We start from the raw sequence: 20,880 nt of genomic DNA on the forward strand, positions 1-20,880 counted from the left end.
GTGCACCTTAACAGCTGGTGAAAATGACTCCATTTTGCAAGGCGGGGCTGAAGGTCTGTCATCGGTTCCATCATCCCTACTGAGAGGTCACATCCCACACCTTTGTCACCGACCCATCTGCATTATCCTTAGGATGGTTCTCAGGCCTGTCCTGCTTGCCTGGGGGAGCCAGCTTTGGGAGGGAAAGGCAGGGGGCAGAGGTGGGAAAACGATGCTATGTGGTTATTTTTCTTTCCCAGTACTGCTGCTGCTGCTGCTGCTAAGTCGCTTCAGTCATGTTCGACTCTGTGCGACCCCACGGATGGCAGCCCACCAGGCTCCCCCATCCCTGGGATTCTCCAGGCAACACAATGGAGTGGGTTGCCATTTCCTTCTCCAGTACTAACTGTGTTCAATATGGACAAATATTTGTGTAGCCTCTGTATTTACCATTAATACTGGGATGAAGTAATTAGGGACTAGATTTTACTATGGGAAGCAGCAAAGCCTGGGGCCAGAGTGGGGGAGGGGACAAGGAAAGCAAAACCCCCAAACCCAAGCACACAAACACGCTCAAAGCTGGCATCTGAAGGTATTATTCGCAAACAATATGAGAAAAGGCAGAAGTGTATTTCCTCTGTTCTTCTAAAGGGAAGTTCAGAAAAAGGTCAGGAATAGAACAATGCGGGCCATCTATCACAGCAGCCTCTAACCTAGAAAGGTTACTTACACGCCTGCAGCCTCCTTTCTCAGTTCTGTAATTACCACTCCCCTTCCACAGATCGCACGCCACTACGGGCCTTATGAATTATGCATTTCATTTCCATCTACCTATGCCCTTCTCAGTGACCAGGGCTAAGGTGGAGTGGGCGGGGCGACGCGGGCCCCGCCTCTCCCCCGGGGCCCCCCACCCCCTACGCGGGTGCGCACAGACGCGCTGGCCCCAGAGCACTGCGCAAGGCACACCAGTGTGGATTTGCCTGGTGTTGACCTTCAATTCCCAGACTAAGGTTTTGTTTATTGAACAAATAAGCACTAGCTACCAGCAGGGATTTTCCTAGGGGAAATCACGGTGGGGCACGTTTCCTTCCCCTGAACATTTTTATTGAGGCGAAATGTGGTTAAAATGAGTATTTAGAGTGGTCTTAAAGAAGGCAAAAGCAGGGTGCAGCCTGAGGGCGGGCGTGTGTGTGTGTGTGTGTGTGTGTGTGTGTGTGTGTGTGTGTGTGTTGTGTCTGTCTGTCTGCGAGGTGCAGCCTGAGGGATGTATGTGGTGTGTGTGTGTGTGTTTTGTGTGTCTATGTTTGGAAGCAGGCAGCAGCTCCCACTCGGTCCTGCTGCTGGAGCTGGGGTGGGGACTGGCACAGGGGACACCCAAAATAGATACAGTGCCATGAACTTCTGACTCTCTGAAAACTGGCACCCCTCTCCTACCAATTCAGAGGGCCCCAGGAAGTCTCTAGGGGCCATTAGTCTTCATAAATGATATTAATAAACCCAAGTGGGTACCATCCTTGGCTCAGGACACTACTTCTTGGGGATTTTGCTTTCAAACCTTTAAAAGACATTATTAGGCTCACTAGAGAAGTGTCATCTCAGACAATCCAGAGAATATAAGAACAGGGAAACCCCGCGAAGCAGACAGAGGGAAGCAGTAATTGAAAGCCCTTCCCTGAAAAGCAAACAGTATACCTGAGTCTATCACTGTGAGAGCTGATTCAGGTAGAATTTTTAAATCTACTTTTGAAAAGTGCTTTTTGACACATTTGGAGATGACAGTTTTAAGACAGGATATGAAAATAGGGTATTTAATTCCCAAGGTTCATCTCAAGAACACAATAGTAAATGAGATGAATATTAGGGATAAATCACTAGGGCATAAATGTTATTCCTTTAGGTTTTTTTTTTTTTTTAAAACTACTGTCAGTGATCATCTGTTTAAAAAGGATTTAGTGACTACTGAACTTCCCTAATGGTACACTGGATAAGAATCTGCCTGCTAATGCCGGAGACACCAGTTCGACCCTGATCTGGGACGATTTCACAAGCTGTGGAACAGCTAAGCCCACATGCTGCAACTATTGGAGCCCAGGCTTCACAAGAGAAGTCACTGCAACGAGACAACAAAGAGCAGCCCCCATTTGCTACACTTAGAGAAAGCCAGCGAGCTGCAATGAAGACCCAGTGCAATCAAGATAAAAGGATTTAGTGACCCCTGTGAGCACAGCCGTGACACACACCATCTAGGAGCCTCCAAGCTGGCTCCTAGACGCTCACCTTGTCATATTCAACAGTGAATCCCCTCCCACACTGAATCCAACAGGATACTGCAGGAATAACGTGACTGTTGAGACTAGCTTATAAAAGACGTTGCAGCTGCTACCCTGCTCTCTCTTGGATGGATCACTCTGTGAGAAGCCGGTGGCCATGTTGTGAGGATGCTCAAGCAGTTCTATGCAGAGGCCCACACAGCAAGAAACTGAGGCCTCCTGCCAACCGCCTGCACCAGCTTGACACCAGCCAGGACAAAGAGCCACCGAGGAAGACCCTCTAGCCCAGGACAAGTCCTCGGATGACTGCGGCTCCCCCTAGAGAACCTGACTGCAACCCTATGAGAGAATTAGAGCAGAACTGTCCAGCCAGGTTGCTCTCAAATTCCTGGCCTGCAGATACTGTGAGACAAGACATGTATATTATTGTTTTAAGTCAATGGATTTTGAGGTCATACGTTACGTAATGATGGGTAACTAAAACCCGCGTGTGACCAGACTTCTAAGAGAGGAGGGATCATGCAGAAGAAGCCTGAGACTTGTTCTCGAGACAAGCCTTAGCTGGGCACTTGCCTGGTGCCCATCGCTGTACTAGACGCTCCTCCTGGTCCCTTCCCTGCGGGCATACACACTCTGGATGTCAGTGATCACCCTCTTAAAAAAGTAGGTGGCACAGTGAAACCGATGACCAAGGGGGACTTTTAAGTGCCCAGAGGCAGGAATGCCTGAAAGATAGAACGAAGGTTGCAAGCCGCTACCCCGCAGGAAGCGCGTGACACAGACACACAAATGGTTTGGCCTGCAAAGAGTTAAAAAGTCTTTTTGAATTAGTTGTTCACATTTAGAAATCAAGTGGTATTTCTTAGACATCTGGATTTCTGGCTTCTCTTGAAATTCTGAGGCTCTGGCAACTCAGGGCTACAGGTCTGTGCTTGGCAGCAACTAGTCTGGGCTGGGGAGCTCTGCCCCCTTACATGGCGTACAGGTGTGTCTCCTGCTGTGCTCTCACAGCGCGCTGACTTTACCCGCCTGGCCCTACAGGCGTGTGAGCTTGCCACCCACAGGAAAGAGGCAAGAGGAAGGACGCATGGAGGAGCTAAGCAAAATGACTGCTTTTAGCTTATATACTGAAGACTTTTTTGAGTGGGAGAAAGCTAGTTATCTTTTATTAAACAAAAAACGTTTAATCACCAGCTACCCCAGAAGTCAGGGGCACTTTAGAACTTAGAAGGAATGTACAATAATGATTACACTTTACATTAAACAGCATGAACTTTAGAAGGATCCCACGTGAAGCGTATGCAGTGTTTGTTTATGAAGGTCTCCGTTACAGAAGACCTCAGCTGAGAGGAAGTGGGATGCCGGAGTCTCACTTTGCTGACCTGGCTTTCGACGAGCACAATAATTCACAATACCAGAAGAAAGGAAGGCTCTGGCGCCATAACTCAGTGAATATCCGCTGGATTTGTCTCTCCTACAAGATACAATAATATACCCTTTTTTGGCCCTCTCCCAACTCTCCATTTGAAATAGGATTAAAATCAGTTTTCAGAGTGACTTACTCGGGAATTAACTAACCAATCCCTGGATAACTTGATTCCTGAACAATTTCTATACAGTCCTTTGAAAATTTATAGATGAGGAATGCAGTATTAACAATGTCATGCTCTTAAGACTATCCTTTCTAAACAGTCAAGTGCTGAGTGGGAGGTCAGGGGCCCTTGGGCTTCCTTAAAAAGCTGCTCAAGGTGGTTTTTACAGGAGCACGAGAAAGACACTCTGCCTGCCTCCCCACCCCCCAGCCCACCCCGAGCTCAGGGAACAGTACTGACTGACCGTGTTGTAAACGCGATCACCAGTATTTATGGAGCTCCTCGTGTGTCCAGACTCTGCTAGAGGGTGATACAAAGTCATGGCTTCTGTCCTTGAGAAGCTTAGCAGCCGGTGGACGTGGACAGAAGGATGAACGTGGACAGAAGAGATATACCTCAGATGTCCACTAAGTTTACAGACAGTAATCGCTGTCTTTCATTCAACAATACTTATCAAGCATTGATTCTGTCCTGGTGCTGAGTATTTGGCAATGAACAAAAATGGGGGTCTCTGCCCTCCTGGCACTCCACTCCAGTACTCTTGCCTGGAAAATCCCATGGACGGAGGAGCTTGGTAGGCTGCAGTCCATGGGGTCGCTGAAGGTCGGACACGACTGTGCAACTTCACTTTCACTTTTCACTTTCATGCACTGGAGAAGGAAATGGCAGCCCACTCCAGTGTTCTTGCCTGGAGAATCCCAGGGATGGTGGAGCCTGGTGGGCTGCCATCTATGGGGTCGCACAGAGTCGGACATGACTGAAGCGACTTAGCAGCTGCCCTCCTGGGGCTTACACTCTAGTGGACTTCAGTGACTCGATCCAGGCTGGGAAGAACACAAGGAGGTAGGGTTTACTGCGACCACTAGGGGTGGTAATGGCTACCCACCCCAGTATTCTTGCCTGGAGAATTCCATGGGCAGAGGAGCCTGGCGGGCTGCAGTCCAGGGGGTCACAAAGAATCAGACACGACTGAGCGACTAACACACTAGAAGTGGTAGACTTTCAGCTGACTTTAGAGGGTCCCAAGAGGGGAGAGAGCCTGCAGATGGGAAAACTGTAAGTGAAGGCGCAGAGGCAGGAGAACACATGGAGTGTCCAGGGGAACAAGGAAGGGACACCGGGACCTATGACACCAGGGCAGCAAACACTACCCCTGCATTGCCGGTGCGCTGGTCCTGAGGTCAGATAATGGGCTGTTCTTTGATTCCTTTACTCAGAAAGTACAGACACAAGGGTGTTTGTCTCTAACCATGAGTAACTGGAGAAGATGGCACTGGGGATTATTAAATATCGTAAAGACTTCATGGGACAAACCACACCTCCCACACCATAAAGAAGGCTGAGTGCTGAAGATGCTTTCAAATTCTGGTGCTGGAGAGTCCCTTAGACATTAAGGGGATCAAACCAGTCAACCTAAAGGAGATCAACCCTGAATATTCACTGGAAGGACTGATGCTGAAATTGAAGCTCCACTACTTTGGCCACCTGATGCAAAGAACCAACTCATTGCAAAAGACCTTGATGCTGGGAAAGATCGAGGGCAGGAGGAAAAGAGTGACAGAGGATGAGATGGTTGGATGGCATGACCGACTCAGTGGGTATGATGAGCTTGAGCAAACTCTGGGAGACAGTGAAGGATAGGGAACCCTGGTGTGCTGCAGTCCACGGGGTCACGAAGAGTTGGACAAGCCTGAGCAACCAAACAGCAACACCGGGCTATATACTGTAAAGGCCTGACACACGGGCCTTGGAAGGAGGCCTTCGCGTCCTGTGGCGATGCCACTGAGAGTGAGAAGTGAGAAAGGAAGTGAGCCACACAGCCTCAGGGGGCACAGCCCAGGACATGACAGATGATGCCAAGTTTTCTGTCACGTTAGCAAAGCTTTTCCACTTGTTCAATGTTTCTTCCTTCCCAGATGTTGTGTGTGTGTGTGGGGAAAGCAAACCACACTCACCTGGCCCTAAAAACCTGGTCCTTAGTAACATGAAACAGGTTTGTGTACGTGCAGCCTAGTGTGTTGGATGACAGAGAAGCAAAACAGCATCCTGATGGCGCAGAGACCCGACAGAACCATGTTCAAGTGGCCTTAATGGTATGGGACACGCAGAGAAGTGGCTGCTGCCTGAGTGTGGCCCTTCAAGGTAAACGTCACTCGAAACACATCTTAGGAGCTGCCGCCCTGCGCACATTTAGAAAGGAGTGGCCCTGTTGTGGACGGGGTTTCGCTGACCTGTCATCTGATCCCCTGGTTCCCCCCATGATAGCATCAGTGCAGTCTCCATGGAGAGCGTGATGGCCAAGCACGATGAGGATTCTTAACAATCAGCCAAGTTCTGATTTTTCAAAAAGTGAGCTCGTCTTGATATTCTTGGTAATATCAACTCTCAAACCTCTCCTTGGATCGCCCACCCAATATTTATTTTGGGAACAGCTTAAATTGAGAGAAAAGCTATTTATTTAATAAGTTAAACAGAAGCTGTTGCAGGGATTCCTCGTGAGTGGGAGGCTGGATGGGGAGATTTCTCAAGTCCTTGCCAACACCATGGCTCTAGGACTCAATTCCGCCTTCCTTCTGATCACATGCAATTACAAAGGCAGAGGGGACGCAGAGCAATGGAAGGCCACGCGCTAGCGTGAAGGGCTGCTATGACCACGGAGGAATGCACGAGGATCAGAAAGCATCCCTGAGGATGAGGGTCCTCAGCCGGAGCTGCGGTCTGTGAGCCAGGGGCTGAACTCCAGGTCCCAACAAGGTGCAGAGTCAACGTCAGTTGTCAGTACCCATGCTTAGTCAAGGGAGCACCGTTGCAATAAACGCAGACCAGGGAAACAGTGGGCAGCAGTACCGAGAAGGCAAACAAAGCAAGAGCAGATGAAACAAGTGGTGACAGATGAGCAGACATCGATCGGAAAGGTGTATCATGAGTTAAGCCGTTAGCTGCAGTGGCCGGTCCTGGGTTCCTGGAGATGCAGGAAGGAGGGGCCGGCAGTACTGTCTGCCTCCCTCTGTAGCCGCTGCTCATCCCCCGCTGCAAGGCCTTTGCTTTGGGTTCGGATGTGCTCACTTTTTTCTTTTCTCCTTTCACTTCTCTCCTTCGTCCTTTTTTATTTTTATTTTTTATTTTTTATTTTTGGCTGTGCTGGGTCTCCCTTGCGGCATGCAGGGTCTTTTCTTGCAGCCTGCGGTCTTCTCTTGCTCTGCACAGGCTCAGCTGCCCTGCGGCGAGTGGGATCCTAGTTCCCTGACTAGGGATCGAACCTGCATCCTCTACACTGGAAGGCGGATTCTTTACCACCGGACCACCAGGGAAGTCCCTCCTTCTTCCTTTTAAAGCGGTGTTGGCCGCTCTATGCCCCCTCTGATTGGTGGGCTCCCCTTCCCCTCAGACCTTCCACTACTGCCCACGTAACTCACCCGTCCAACTTGAGATGTGTGATTAGATCTGTAGTTTAGAAACATAACTATTAATTACTTGTGACTATGATCTGAAAGAAAGAGCACTCTCCTGCCAGGCCCCTGGAGAACCAGTCAGAGCTGAGAAGGCCAGGAGGAGGGAGTCTGGAGCCCAGCACATCACTTCAGGTGGGTGGGAAGCCCCCCCCGGGAGCCCCTCACCACTAGGAAAACTGCTCTTGTAGCAACACAACCTCCTTCTGAGCAGACCCACTGGCCTTCTCAGTTCCCATCCTTAGCCTCCCTACTCTTTCTCTCTAAAATTTTATTAACTTAGTTTTTGGCTATAGTGGGTCTTTGCTGCTTTTCGAGGGCTATTTCTCTAGTTGTGGTGAGCACGGGGCTACTCTTGGTTGTGGTGTGTGGGCTTCCCATTGCGGGGGCTTCTCTTGCTGTGGAGCACAGGCTCTAGGGGCTTCAGTAGTTGCTCTTTTGGGCTCTAGAGTGCAGGCTCTGACGCTGTGGCACATGGGCTTAGCTGCTCTGCAGCATGTGGGATCTTCCTGGACCAGGGACCGAACTTCTGTCCCCTGCATTGGCAGGTGGATTCTTATCCACTGCGCCACAAGGGAAGATCCTCCCCTCTCTCTGATAGCAGGTAATCTTCAATTCATTCTTTTTTGGGGGGAGCTGCACTGCGTCTTCATTGTGGTGCTCGGACTTAGCAAGCAGATTCAGTAGTTGTAGCTTATTTTGCCCTGAGGCATGTGGGACCTTAGTTCCCCAAGCAGGAATCGAACCCATGTCTCGCAAACTGGAAGGGAGATTCTCAACCACTGGACCACTTTCAAAATCCATTCAGATGTGTAACGGTTTCACTGGCTCTCCACTGGTTTCTCCTGTCACTCTTGTCTTTCCTTTCTGCCTCCTCTTCCTTACTCTGGACCCCCCATTCCCCCAGTGGCGCTTGTTCACTGTGGTTCGCTGTCCAGCGTCGGCCATCAGACATCGGTCCCAACCCCTCCACCTCTAGGCCCATAGTCTCAAAGATGGAAGTATCTTTACTTGGGCGCCCCAAATGGAACTATCGCCTTCCCCTTTCTAAATGGGGTTCCTTTCCCATATCATCCCATTGTATCCCAGTGGAACCATTATTGTTCCTCTTCAGAATTAGGGCCCTCAAGTCATACCTGCCCATGGCATCTTCCCTGAAATCCCAAGCTTCTGCTTTCTCTGTTTCGCAGTCACCTTTTCCCTCTCGGTGCCATGACTCCCAGGGGCTTAACCCAGACTTCTGACAGTCTCCTGGCTGGTTTCTCTGCCTCTAATCCTTCTCCCTTCCAATCCTGTCTAAGACGCTGCCAGGCTCGTTTTCCCAGAACAGCTTTCATCATACCAACTTCCTTCCTCCAACTTGCTACCCCATGCAATCCAAGTTCTAATTGCCTCCCAGCCCCTGAGCAGCCGTTCCCATCTTTTTATCCCATCCTGTTTCTGTTTCATAACTTCTTTCAAGCCAGTATCTTCCCTTTTTACTCCTTACTTTTCTGTGTGTCATCTTCACCTGAAGCACCTTCTCCATCTCCTATTCAAATTGTAAACATCTTCAGAGTCCAGCTCGGCACTCTTTATTAGCCTCACCCAGGCTCTTCCCCACCAGGAGCCCCAGACTGCTCTCCGTGCCCCCTTGCTCACCGCCTCTCACAGGAGGCATCACACCAGCCTGGAGACTTCTCTGTTAGATACCATTTGCTTTTGCCTTTGCAGGTCACGATCCTGCTGTTTATAGACTTGGGATGACCCCAGTGTTCCATTAAGACCTCATCTACTCACTTCTTCACTTTACTAGTCCAAACTCTTCAGCCTGACCTCTGTGGAGCTTGTGGACCTCACCTTTAGCTCCTCATCTCTAGACTGGACAGTTCCTGCACATTCTGCCTCCACCAAATGACCCCTGGCCAGAAGGCCCTGCTTGCTAGCTCTTAAAAAAAGGTTTTTTTCTATTGTGGTAAAGTCACATAATATGAAAGGTACTATTTTAACTGTACAGTCAGTAGCACTAAGTATGCTCACACTGTTGTCCAAGTCTCACTATGATCTGTCTCCTGAATCTTGCACCTTCCTAAACTGAAACTCTGCCCCCATTAAACATGAACTCCCCACTTCCGCTCCCAGTCCCTCGGTCTCTGGTTATGCAGTCCTTTATCTGCCCAACATTCAGTTCTAGTTCTTCCCCCAGAGACTTTATTGGTGCGTTCCAGAACTCTCTTCTTTCCCTTCACTCACCTTCATTAAGGCTAATTCTTTCTAGGTGTAGCAGTTTGATCCTTCCAATTAAGCTTTAAGCTTCTTGATGAAAAACCACGACATCTTCTTTTCTTGGACACCCGTGCCTCTGCCCCTAGTCTTATACATTAGGTGCTTACTGAAACACAACTTGTCTTATTTTGCCTCACACCATGCACCTGGCCACCATTCTTCCAGATTCCCTTTAAAAGTTCTTGATCAGGGATCAGGAGACCTGGGTTCTACACCTGTTCCTGGTTAAGTCTCTTAATTGTTATGAGCCTAAGTTTTCTCAACTCTAAGATGGTAAGAATAATTCCTACCTGGTCACCTTATATATTGGCGTAAAGATCAATGGAGTGTCAATGCACATGAAAGACTATTAGTCAAAGCTTAATTCTCTCACTCAATTATTCAATGTATGTTATAGATATGACCAAGCTATTGAGGGACACTGAGCCAAGAATTTTAAACCCCACTGAGTTATTTTCATGGAATAATTTCCATGAGAAATGGGGAGGCAAAACCAAAATTTTCTTCATAGAAACTATCTCAGTGCCAACACGAACCAAACACTAGAAGTTTTGATGGGGGAGAGCCTTTGGAAGCATAGATTTGATTTATTAATAAGAGAATTCATCTTGGGTAAAGAGGTAGGGGGGGGAACTGGAGTTCTGATGGCTACCTCAAAGTTGGGAGATGCTTCAAAGGCAGCTAAGACCTTGGTCTGTATATCCCCAATCCCAAGTGCCCCCTAGTCCAGCTGCTACTGCAGTCCTCTTCAGGCAGAACCTTGGCAAGTTGCTAAAATACTTAATGATTTTGTATCAGAAGGTCAGGCATTGCCAGTCTTTCTTAAGGAGGGTTCTCCTCCTGAACCGCAGAAGATAGAAAATGACCTGAGTCGCTGTCATCTTTCTAGGCAGCACCCCAGGTATCCAGGGGAGAAGCTGACTTTTTCCCCCCAGATTGTCTTTTTTTGTTTTTGTTTATTTTTTAAAATTGGAGTATAATTACTTTACATTGGTGTGCTGGTCTCTGCTGCAGAAACCGTCAATCAGCCAGGTGTGCTGTGCTGTGGGCTGAGCTGCTCAGTCGCGTCCAACCCTTTGCAACCCATGGGCTGTATGTAGCCTGCCAGGCTCCTCTGTCCATGGGGATTCTCCAGGCAAGAATACTAGAGTGGGTTGCCATGCCTTCCTCCAGGGGATCTTCCCAACCCAGGGATTGAACCCAGGTCTCTCACATTGCAGGAGGATTCTTTACCAGCTGAGCCACCAGGGAAGCCCTAAGAATACATATATCCCCCCGCCAATCCCACCCCTCCAGGTCGTCACAGAGCACCGAGCTGCGCTCCCTATGCTATGCGGCAGCCCCCCTCTAGCTCCCTATTTTACACACGGCAGTGTGTATATGTCAACGCTGCTCTCTCAGCTCATACCCTGTCTCCTTCCTCCTGCGTCTACAAGTCCATCCTGTACGTCTGTGTATCTGTAACTGTGTCTCTATTCCTGCCCTGCAAATAGGCTCATTAGTACCATTTTTCTAGATTTCACAGATATGGAGCTAGCTCTTTACATACAGTCTAGGGCAGGAGGGCTTCATTTCCCTGAAGCTTTGACTGCAGAAGGCGAATGCTGACCAGCAGATGTATTTCTCAGACAGCATGTGGCCAACCAAAACCAACAGGGCCCCTATTTTTCTGCTGCCAGAAGGAGCAAGGGGCTTACAGAAGCCCCAGCCTTGTGGGCTCTGCAGAGCTCCAACCCCAGGCTGGGGCTTTGGTAAGGCTAGAGTGAGGTTGCTCCCTGGCCTCCTGGGGTCCTGGGACAGGCCTGTGGTTAATACCACCATCAAGTCACCACCTCCTGTCATCCCACAGCTTCTGCAGTAGGACCCGTTTCCTCTTTACTCCCTGCCCTTGGCCTAAACCTTGCTAAGGACGTGTCCCTAGCCTGGGGCCCGGTGGTGCTGCAGCTGCATTCTCTTTCCTGCCCTTTCTTCCTGTCTCACCTTTACGCCTTTATTCATGTCTCTCGGACCCTTCTTCACACTCTAATCTCCATACGAGGACAGAGCTCATCTTCACTGGGTTTCCTGCTAAGCTGCTTCAGTCGTGTCCAACTCTTTGTGACCCCATGGACCATAACCCGCCAGACTCCTCTGTCCATGGGATTCTCCAGACAAGAATACTAGAATACTTCTCCAGGGGATCTTCCCAACCCAGGGATCAAACGCACATCCCTTAAATCTCCTGCATTGGCAGGCGGATTCTTTCCCACTGGTGCCACTAGGCTTAGTCACTTCTAAAACAGACCTCTTTACAGCTTTACAACACATTATTGCATGTTAAAAACAACTGGATATTGAGGTTCAGACTAGCTTGCTCTATGGCTCAAAAATCACCTTTGGATAGGTTTATTTGGCAAGAAAACTTTTTATCAAATACAGACTGTTCACTGGCTGGCAATGTGAACTTTCCTGGAAGGGCTGTTCCCCCAAGTCAGTTCAGTTCAGTTGCTCAGTCACGTCCGACTCTTTGCGACTCCATGGACTGCAGCACGCCAGCCCTCCCTGTCCATCACCAACTCCCAGAGTTTACCTAAACTCATGTCCATTGAGTTGATGAAGCCATCCAACCGTCTCATCCTCTACCATCCCCTTCTCCTCCTGCCTTCAATCTTTCCCAGCATCAGGGTCTTTTCTAATGAGTCAGTTCTTCACATCAGGTTGCCAAAGCATTGGAGTTTCAGCTTCAGCATCAGTCCTGTCAATGAATATTCAGGGTTGATCTCCTTTAGGATGGACTGGTTGGATCTCCTTGCAGTCCAAGGGACTCTCAAGAGTCTTCTCCAACACCACAATCCCCAAGCATCAATTCTTTGGCATTCAGCTTTCTTTATAGTCCAGCTCTCACATCCACACATGACTACTGGAAAAACCATAGCTTTGACTAGACGGACTATTCCCCCAGGTACAGCCTACCTATTCCTGGGTGCTACTGTCTCTCTCCTGGGGAATGGGGAGAAAGCAGCACTAGGGAAAGCAGAAAAGCCTTTGAGGTTTCAAGTGGGATATAGTAGACATATGAGAAAAGTAAAATCAATTTCTTGACTAAGAACTTCAGAACAAACTCATAGTATTTGCGTGACCACAGTTAACTGCTGTCTTGTCTACCACAGGATATTTGCTTTTCCCTTATACCTGACTCAGGCTTTCTTCAAATCCTCTCTGTAAAAAGAAGTGTGAGAGAGAAACAATAGAATGAAAATCATTGTTTACTCTCTGCCCACGAACCATGGGCACGGAGGCTGATCTGAGATCTGCTGTGGGCCATATGGCCTGCAGGGAGGGCTTCGCTCTTATGCCTGTAACCACGTGTTCTCCGTAACCCACGTGTTTCCAAATCCTGTTTCGATGGCTGAACTCATCTGTGACTCATAGTTCTTTCGGCTGGTGCTGAGAACAGAGTAGAGCTGCCTCTTGCTCAGGGCTAGCCAGTCGAGATACTGAACAAGGAAAGAATTATTCCAAGAAACAGAAGGTATCTGAGTTTCCCTGGCAGATCCAGTGACAGAGAAACTCCCAGGCCTCAGATCTTGGCAGGAGATAGGAAGTGCTTTGAGCACCAACAATGGGAGCTGCACATAATGGAGGGAAAGAAAATCTGAAAAGTCCAAAGAACGTAAACATGGATGTTCCATTCTCCAATCTGCTGTCTCACATTCCAGAAGCTCACAGCTTCCAACAGACACTCTTTATTCTGGACAATCCTGGTGGTGTGCTGGCCCGCTGACGCTGGGTGGGGGTGGAGCAGGTCATCTATAATATTTGTGGGTTTCTGTGGTATAAATGAGGGCGTCCCAGGGGGTGCTAGTGGTAAAGAACATGCTTGCCAATGCAGAGACTTAAGAGATGCAGGTTCGATCCCTGGGCCAGGAAGATCCTCTGGAGGAGGGCATGGCAACCCACTCCAGTATTCTTGCCTGGAGAATCCCATGGGCAGAGGAGTCCACAGGTCACAAAGAGTCAGACAGGACTGAAGCAACTTAGCACGTACAATGCTGTTTATATGCATTAGGGACCAAACGAAATTTAAATAATAACTTCAGGTAAAACTGGGCTCTTGAGACATTTGAAAAAAAACGACACACAGAAAAGATGTAAAAGCTAAATTCAGTTAGACTCTGGGGTACAGTTTAACCTTGACAGACCAGCACTTTCCACATTCCAACCTGGAAACTAGAGACAGTAATGATAAGAAGCAACTAGCCCAGAGACCTCCTCAACTCTGTCTCCAGAGTTCCTTCAAGCTCACCTGTGTTCTGAGAGTGTGTGGCCCAGCAACTGTCACCAACAGGCTGAAGGGGTGCCTGGGCGTGCCACAGAGCAGTGGCTCCTGCGGGGACCCTCTGTCCTCACACCTGACCCCTCGCTTCACTGCCGCCACCCTCCACCCGCCACGCCTCTACACCCAGGCTTCTGACTGAAAAAAACCCTCACCGGGGTCATTCTGCGTTCATCTTCCCTTTCCCCTTGGCATCTGCTTTATTCTCATCCTCCTTTCTCAACTACTCCAATAAGCTCATCCCCCTGGAAACTCTCTCCCTCATCTTACCACGTGGCTTCTGTCTGCACTGTTGTGTTAGAACATTCTCTGTGGAGGACGCAGAGTGTCCCCTCGGATGGCCTCTGTGGCGGCCGTGAGGTGGGTCTGAGATCACACTGTGGCCCTATTTCTCCGCTGGCTCTTTTCCCCTCTCCACCACTGACTTAATCCTCCCCTTGACTTTCCTTTTTTTTAATAGTTTTGTTTATTTTTGGTTGTCCTGGGCCTTCGTTGCTACACACAGCCTTTCTCGAGCTGTGAAGCGCAGGTTGCTCATTGTCTGGTGACTTCTTTTGTAGAGCACGGGCGTCAGCAGTTATGGCACACGGGCTGGGTGACCTCACGGCATGTGGGATCTTCCCGGACCAGGGATTGAACCCGCGGCTCCTGCATCGGTAGGGGGATTCAATACCACTGAGCCACCAGGGAAGCCCCTCCCCTTGACTTTTACCTGGGTCCTCCTCCTGCATGCGCACTCATCTGAAGAACACAAAACGGACAAGTCTAATCTCTGGCCCTAACTGCTCCCGAATTCTATACTACTGATCTCTGGCCCTAACTGCTCCCGAATTCTATACTACTGATACTGGAGAGCCACAACACACCCAACAAGCAGCTTGGAATCCCTCTTCTGTCTTATTATAGGCACTCTGTCCCCAGCCTGTCATCAACACCCGCACAACAACAGTTTCCAAATGCTTAGAATTCCTTTCCCTTGGTTACCCTTCCTTCTTCTTATCTCGCATTCAGTACTTTATGAAACCCAGAAGATTCCTTTTCTGTAAAGATCTGACTTTTGTCTTCCCCATTTTCCCAGCAGATGCCCCAGTGATACAGGCACTGACCCAGCTCTCCTGGGTGGACTCCTGTCTTCAGCCCCTTGGCCATATTCATCAATCAATCCGTCCCCTAGTCATAATTTTTATTCCATTACCCGCGTTCCAGAAATTGACAACTGCTCTTTATTCTCACTACCTTACCAAATTCATCCCTTTTTAAACTGGTACCTGGTACTCGACTTTCTCTTACACGCATAGTCACTCCAGATGGGACACCCAGGCCTCAGCTAATCAAAGCCTGCTACTCATTTGAGGATCACCCAGAACTGGGGGTTCAGTGCAAATACTTATGGAGGGACCAGTTCATCTTGAACTTTGGGAATGTTCTTCAGTTTTCCTGTGTCCAACTAGACTGTGAGCTCTTTAAAATCAGTTAAGTCAGGAAGCGGAACTTTTAAAAACAAAAACAAAACCATGGTGATGCCTAGAGGGTGGTTTCAATATGGCAGTTACTTAATATTCTGTGCTGATGGGCAGTGACCATTAGTAGCCAGAAGTCAGTTTCTACGAGGGCCAGCAACACTGCAGAAGCAAAACTATGATGAACCTGTCTTGAAAGGCAGAAACAGAGACGTAGTAACAAACATATAGATATCAAGGGGGAATTGGGAGATTGGGACTGACTTATATACACTACTGACACTGTATAAAATAGGTAACTAAGGAGAACCTATTGTATAGCACAGGGAACTCTACTCAGTGCTCTGTGGTGACCTAAATGGGAAGGAAATCCAAAAAAAGAGGACATGTGTGTACTTACAGCTGATTCACTTTGCTGTACAACAGAAACTAACACAACACTGTAAAGCAACTATACTCCAATCACATTTTAAAAAAGAAGAATATGAAAAAAATACACCTAGAAAAAAGACAGAGATGACATGGTGAGTACATCTCTGGAAACTGCAATTTTTCAAAATAATTTATTGGTATAGGTGAAGAGCAAGTATTTCACTCTTTGGGCCTTCCTTCTTTTCATTAAAAAGGTCAATATGTGTGTTAGGTAAATCAGAGTTTTAAAGAGGTGGGAAGGCCCAGCTGTCTTTAACCCGCAACCCAGTGACCACGAGTTCAGCCTTCTGAGACTCGAGAAGGGGCGCTGGGCAAGGCGTGCTCTTGTGAGGGCCTGTCACTATGTCACTACGATAACGCAGAAATCCAAGGCTCACTCAAACCACTAAAGACCCTCTGGCACTTCTTAAAAGTCAAAGGTCAGGTGGCCAAATGTCATTTTATGGACTGGCAAATATCATCTTCCTCCTTGAGGTTTTAACTAGACAGATAAGACACTCCAGAAGAAATTTTTCCACCATGTAAACAGCTCTCTGGGAGTTGGTGAGGACGCTTAGCAAGTGCAGGCGTTCTTTGAGGATGCCGCCAATGGACGCAGTCATTTGCTAAATGGCACCAAGAGATACCTTATGGTTGATGGTATAACCTGCAGTCATTTGGGCTGATCCTTTCAATTCCTCCTTGAAGTGCTATAGAACAAAAATATGCTAAGCAATGTATTCAACAACTTTGTAACAATATTTTAAAAAATTAACATTAAAGAAATCTAGATTACTAATCTAACACAAAAGCTATTCACTTAAAATTTTTCATATCATTTTAATCACAGTCCACATACAATTCTGCATTCTTTTGTCTGCAACCCCTCTTGTGTACTTTTGATCTTTATACTTATAATACAGACTCCACCTGACTATTAATACTCCATTTTCAAGCTTTTATCCTTCATTGCTCATTTGTCGATTCTGTTGTCTCTGACATTCAATTCTAATATCCAACTGTCCGACAATAGTTGGATAACTACATATATGCTGGTGGCTCAGAGGGTAAAGCGTCTGCCTGCAATGCGGGAGACACGGGTTCGATCCCTGGGTCAGGAAGATCCCTGGAGAAGGAAATGGCAACCCACTCTGGTATTCTTGCCTGAAAAATCCTATGGATGGAGAAGCCTGGTAGGCTATGGTCCAGGGGGTCGCAAAGAGTCAAACATGACTAAGCGACTTCACTTTCACTTTTAAAAATCAGTTAGTCATAATTTTAAGGAATGAGATGATCAGGTGAAAGGATTTAAAAATATTTATGGCTGCTGCTATCATTGGCTAAGTTGATCTTTAGTAGCATTGGATAAACACAGAGTTTCAAATTCAGTTTTACGATTTTGATCTACCTCTTGCAGTAAGTCACTGCTGCAGGATCCTAAAAGAGTGACTGCCATTTCAGAAATGGCACTGACTTGCTGGTTTTTATTATAAGAAAACCAATAACAATGGGGAAGCTCTTACACAAAAAAGCCATAGTCCCTGGAGAAAGTTTGTATGTTTGTACCATACACAAACACAGAGTGGTTAATTTCCTTTACACACGGAACAATCTGGTTTTATATGTAATAAGTAGTGAATACATTCTATTTCACCTGGGTTTTCTTTTAGGTAAGAGGGAAGAGAGCATTTATGATTAAATAAATTAAAATTATATCATATTTGAATCTATTAAAATCAACAATATCTCATGCAACAATAGTCAGATGACTTACTATTAACCAAGTAAGTCTAATTAATGCTACCTGTTGTGGGAACCAGACATGATTTACTTTTAACTGGGTGTCTGGTGAGATATCACTCACCTGCTTGGTCAAGTTGATTTCTTCTAGACTGACTTAGAAGAAATTAACAAATGAAATCAATTCTATTCAGATTTTCTGGGATTGTCTGGCTAATGCTAAAATTACACGTTTGATTGGATATTAGCTGTTCTATTTAGCTGATACAGAATCCAGCTCTGAATTCAAGTGGTTAATGGAGAAGTAAAAAGCAACTGATGACTGTCTTTTATTCCTCTAAATGTAACTACGTTGATTGATTTTTGTCTATATGCCTTTTAACTTTCAAGATATTTTGCAAAGAATCAACCGCAGAAGAATTTAAGTGGCAGGATCAACTTAACCTTTGCTTTCTAATGTGAGGTGTAGAATTTACAGAAGGTTCAATTCAATTTTCTTATCAAAAACAAGACCAAGAACATGGCCTTAACATTCCTTCCTTGGGGTTAATTAATCCCTTTAGATAACAATTACATTTAAAAGTGGAGGGTTTATTATTCTGGGTAGGGAGTGACCTTTCTTGAAGAATCTCTCCTCCTACTAAGGAGGTCACAGTCTGTCCCCTAGGCCAGTGGGTCACTGTGTACTCCGCTTGCTCTTAAGTCATTGAAAAGGATGAACCATAAACAGCAATGGTGATCTCTCACTTTGAGGAGCTGGTGATCTGGCAGGGGAGATAGCTACATGAATGAAAACAGAGGTCACAAGAATAAGGGCTTCCCAGGTGGCGCCAGTGGTAAAGAACCTGCCTGCCAACGCAGGAGACATTAAGAGACGCAGGTTCAATCCCTGGGGTGGGACAATCCCCTGGCAACCTATTCCAGTGTTCTTGCCTGGAGAATCCCATGGACAGAGGAGCCTGGCGGGCTACAGTTCACAGGGTGGCACCGGGTCAGACACAACTGAAGCGACCTAGCACGCCTGCAACGCTAATAAACAGTTTGTCTCCTGCAGACTGAGAGAAACATCTTAAAAACTTCTTAAATCCAGTTTTCCAAGACTCATTTGTGAATGAGAAAACACAGCTCTAAAAGGTTCTTATAAATTATCTGATGAGTACTGTTCTTCCAGAGATTCCATCTGGCGAATGGAGAGATGACCCTGAAACCACATAAACACAGTGGGAAATTCCTGGGTCTCACCAAATTGTTCCACGAGCAACAGTACTACCACAGTCACCAAAAACCTTAAGCAATGAAGCAGAAAATCCTAGGATAATCAGAAAGATTATATCTCATAAAAGACTTCAATAATGATTGTGCGACATCAACTGTGATGGGAAAAAATAGTCTACACACATTAGAAATGTGTTAGTGTGGCTTTTAGAGGAAATGGGTTAAATATAAAGAGCTATTGACGCAGTCATATGGCAATGAGGTCAACACAGCAGCCAGGCACAGGCATACCCATGGCTGAATTTTATTTTATTTTATTTTATTTTTTCCCATGGCTGAATTTTAAACTGGGATAATTAAGCTTTATTTACTTCCTGTCAGGTCCATCATTTTAATCTTATATTTATGGAGGTTCTAAGAGCAAAGTGTGGCACCATTAACAGGTAAATGTAGTTCTTTACTGTGCTTTGTGTTCAGCCCCTCAGTCATGTCCCTTTGTGACCTCTTTGCGACCCCACTGACTGTAGCCCGCTAGGCTCCTCTGTCCACGGAATTTTCCAGGCAAGGATACTGGAGTGGGTTGCCACCTCCTTCTCTAGGAGACCTTCTTGACTCAGGGCTCAAATTCATGTCTCCTGTGTCTTCAGCATCGGCAGGCAGAGTCTTTACCGCTGTACCACCTGGGAAGCCCCGGTTCTTTACTAGCTCTACTCAAAGATTTGGTGTGAATTGTTCTCAAATTGCTTTCGGACGCTGGGCAGGTGAGAACTTAGAGTAGAGCTAAACATTTTCATCTCATTACAGGTTGGAGAGTCCAGCCTGAGAAGACTCAGAAGTCACACAAGAAGCTATTCTTCCTTCAGTGGACAAGCTGTTCTTCCAACTCGCACAACTGATGGAGGGGTGACAGAGTTAAAGGGTCCTCCCAGGGCCTGTACCGTCAGTAAGATTTTAGACTCTTACATGGAAGGAGTGACATGACTTAATTACTGATCATTCCGTAATCGGCAGTGAAGGGAGTGCAGTGGGGGTGGGGTCGCACCTCTTATCCTGATACTCAAACTGGATTGTTTTCAACCAAGTTTAAACATCTTAAGTTTTTTTTTTTTTTAACATCTTCTAGTTTTAATCACAACTTGAAAAGTAACACTCTTAAAACCCACAATTTGAAATAGTGAACCCAAAGGAGTAATTTGCAACAGAAAGAACATTAAGATATTTTTATAATACTTGAAAACACAGTATTACAACTGGAATTTGGTGACGTGAAGCTGGCATGTCAAACACAACAGAAGATTACAAGAGTAAAGGTGGAATAATTAAAAGAAATAGTAATTATACCAAAGACAGGTTTATAGAAAACCACACTGGTTACCTTTGTATTTATAGACTTCAAAAGAACTGTGAACGTGACATTTTCTCTAATACTGCGATTGCTGTGTACCCAGCTTTATGCCAGTCTCTATAAAGACTGCTGAATACAGATCAGAAAATCAAAGTCGATTAAGAACTATTCCTAGGATCTGTGCACCCAAACAGACTGGACTCCCTTACAGTGCTTTCAATTCTGAGTGAAGTTCTAATGCAGGGACTACAGTGCAGCTATTAGAAACGGGCATTACCAGAGTCTGGGCATTGAGTGCTACAGCTGAGATGGGCAATGCAGACTGTTTTAATTCTTCCCATTTGTTCACTACAGACAGACCTCGGAGGTTTGGTTCTAGAACACCAAAATAAAGTCAGTCACATGAGTTTTTGGTTTTCCAGTGTATATAAAAGTTATTTTTATATTATACTGTGGTCTATTAAGTGTCTAAAAAAGGGCACATACCTTAGTTTAAAAGTATGTTGTTGTTGCTGAAAAATACTAGCCATCATTTGACAAGGCAGGGTTGTCACAAACTTTCAATTTGTAAAAACCACACTATCTGTGAAGTACAATCAATCATGGTATGTTGGTATTTACAGTCTTAGTCGAAAATGACACATTTGTGGTTTAACATTATGATATACTGTTCTGCATTTCTGTAAAAAGATTTTTGTTAATTCTTATAATTTGTCTATAGCTCACTTATGCATTCATTCATTCAGTTTATCTAGTGACTGCAACACATGCTCGGCGTGGTTTTAGATCCTAGAGATAGTACAGCGAATAAAGTGAACACATGACCGGCAAACACTGCT

The 20,880-nt window shown here is 46.4% G+C and overlaps 1 protein-coding gene and 1 long non-coding RNA gene across 5 annotated transcripts in view; one reads left to right on the forward strand and one right to left on the reverse strand.

Moving 5' to 3' along the window:
- Positions 1-20,880, reverse strand: part of HIPK2 (homeodomain interacting protein kinase 2) — a 205,952-nt gene that overhangs the window by 83,596 nt on the left and 101,476 nt on the right. The window lies entirely within an intron of this gene.
- LOC132659712 (uncharacterized) overlaps positions 1-20,880 on the forward strand; it is a 53,686-nt gene that overhangs the window by 421 nt on the left and 32,385 nt on the right. The window contains exon 2 of the long non-coding RNA XR_009600454.1: positions 1-20,880. This exon is cut by the window's right edge and continues 32,385 nt beyond it. This is a non-coding gene — a long non-coding RNA (uncharacterized LOC132659712).

Source organism: Ovis aries, chromosome 4 (assembly GCF_016772045.2).
Source record: "Ovis aries strain OAR_USU_Benz2616 breed Rambouillet chromosome 4, ARS-UI_Ramb_v3.0, whole genome shotgun sequence".
NCBI classification, from domain to species: domain Eukaryota; kingdom Metazoa; phylum Chordata; class Mammalia; order Artiodactyla; family Bovidae; genus Ovis; species Ovis aries.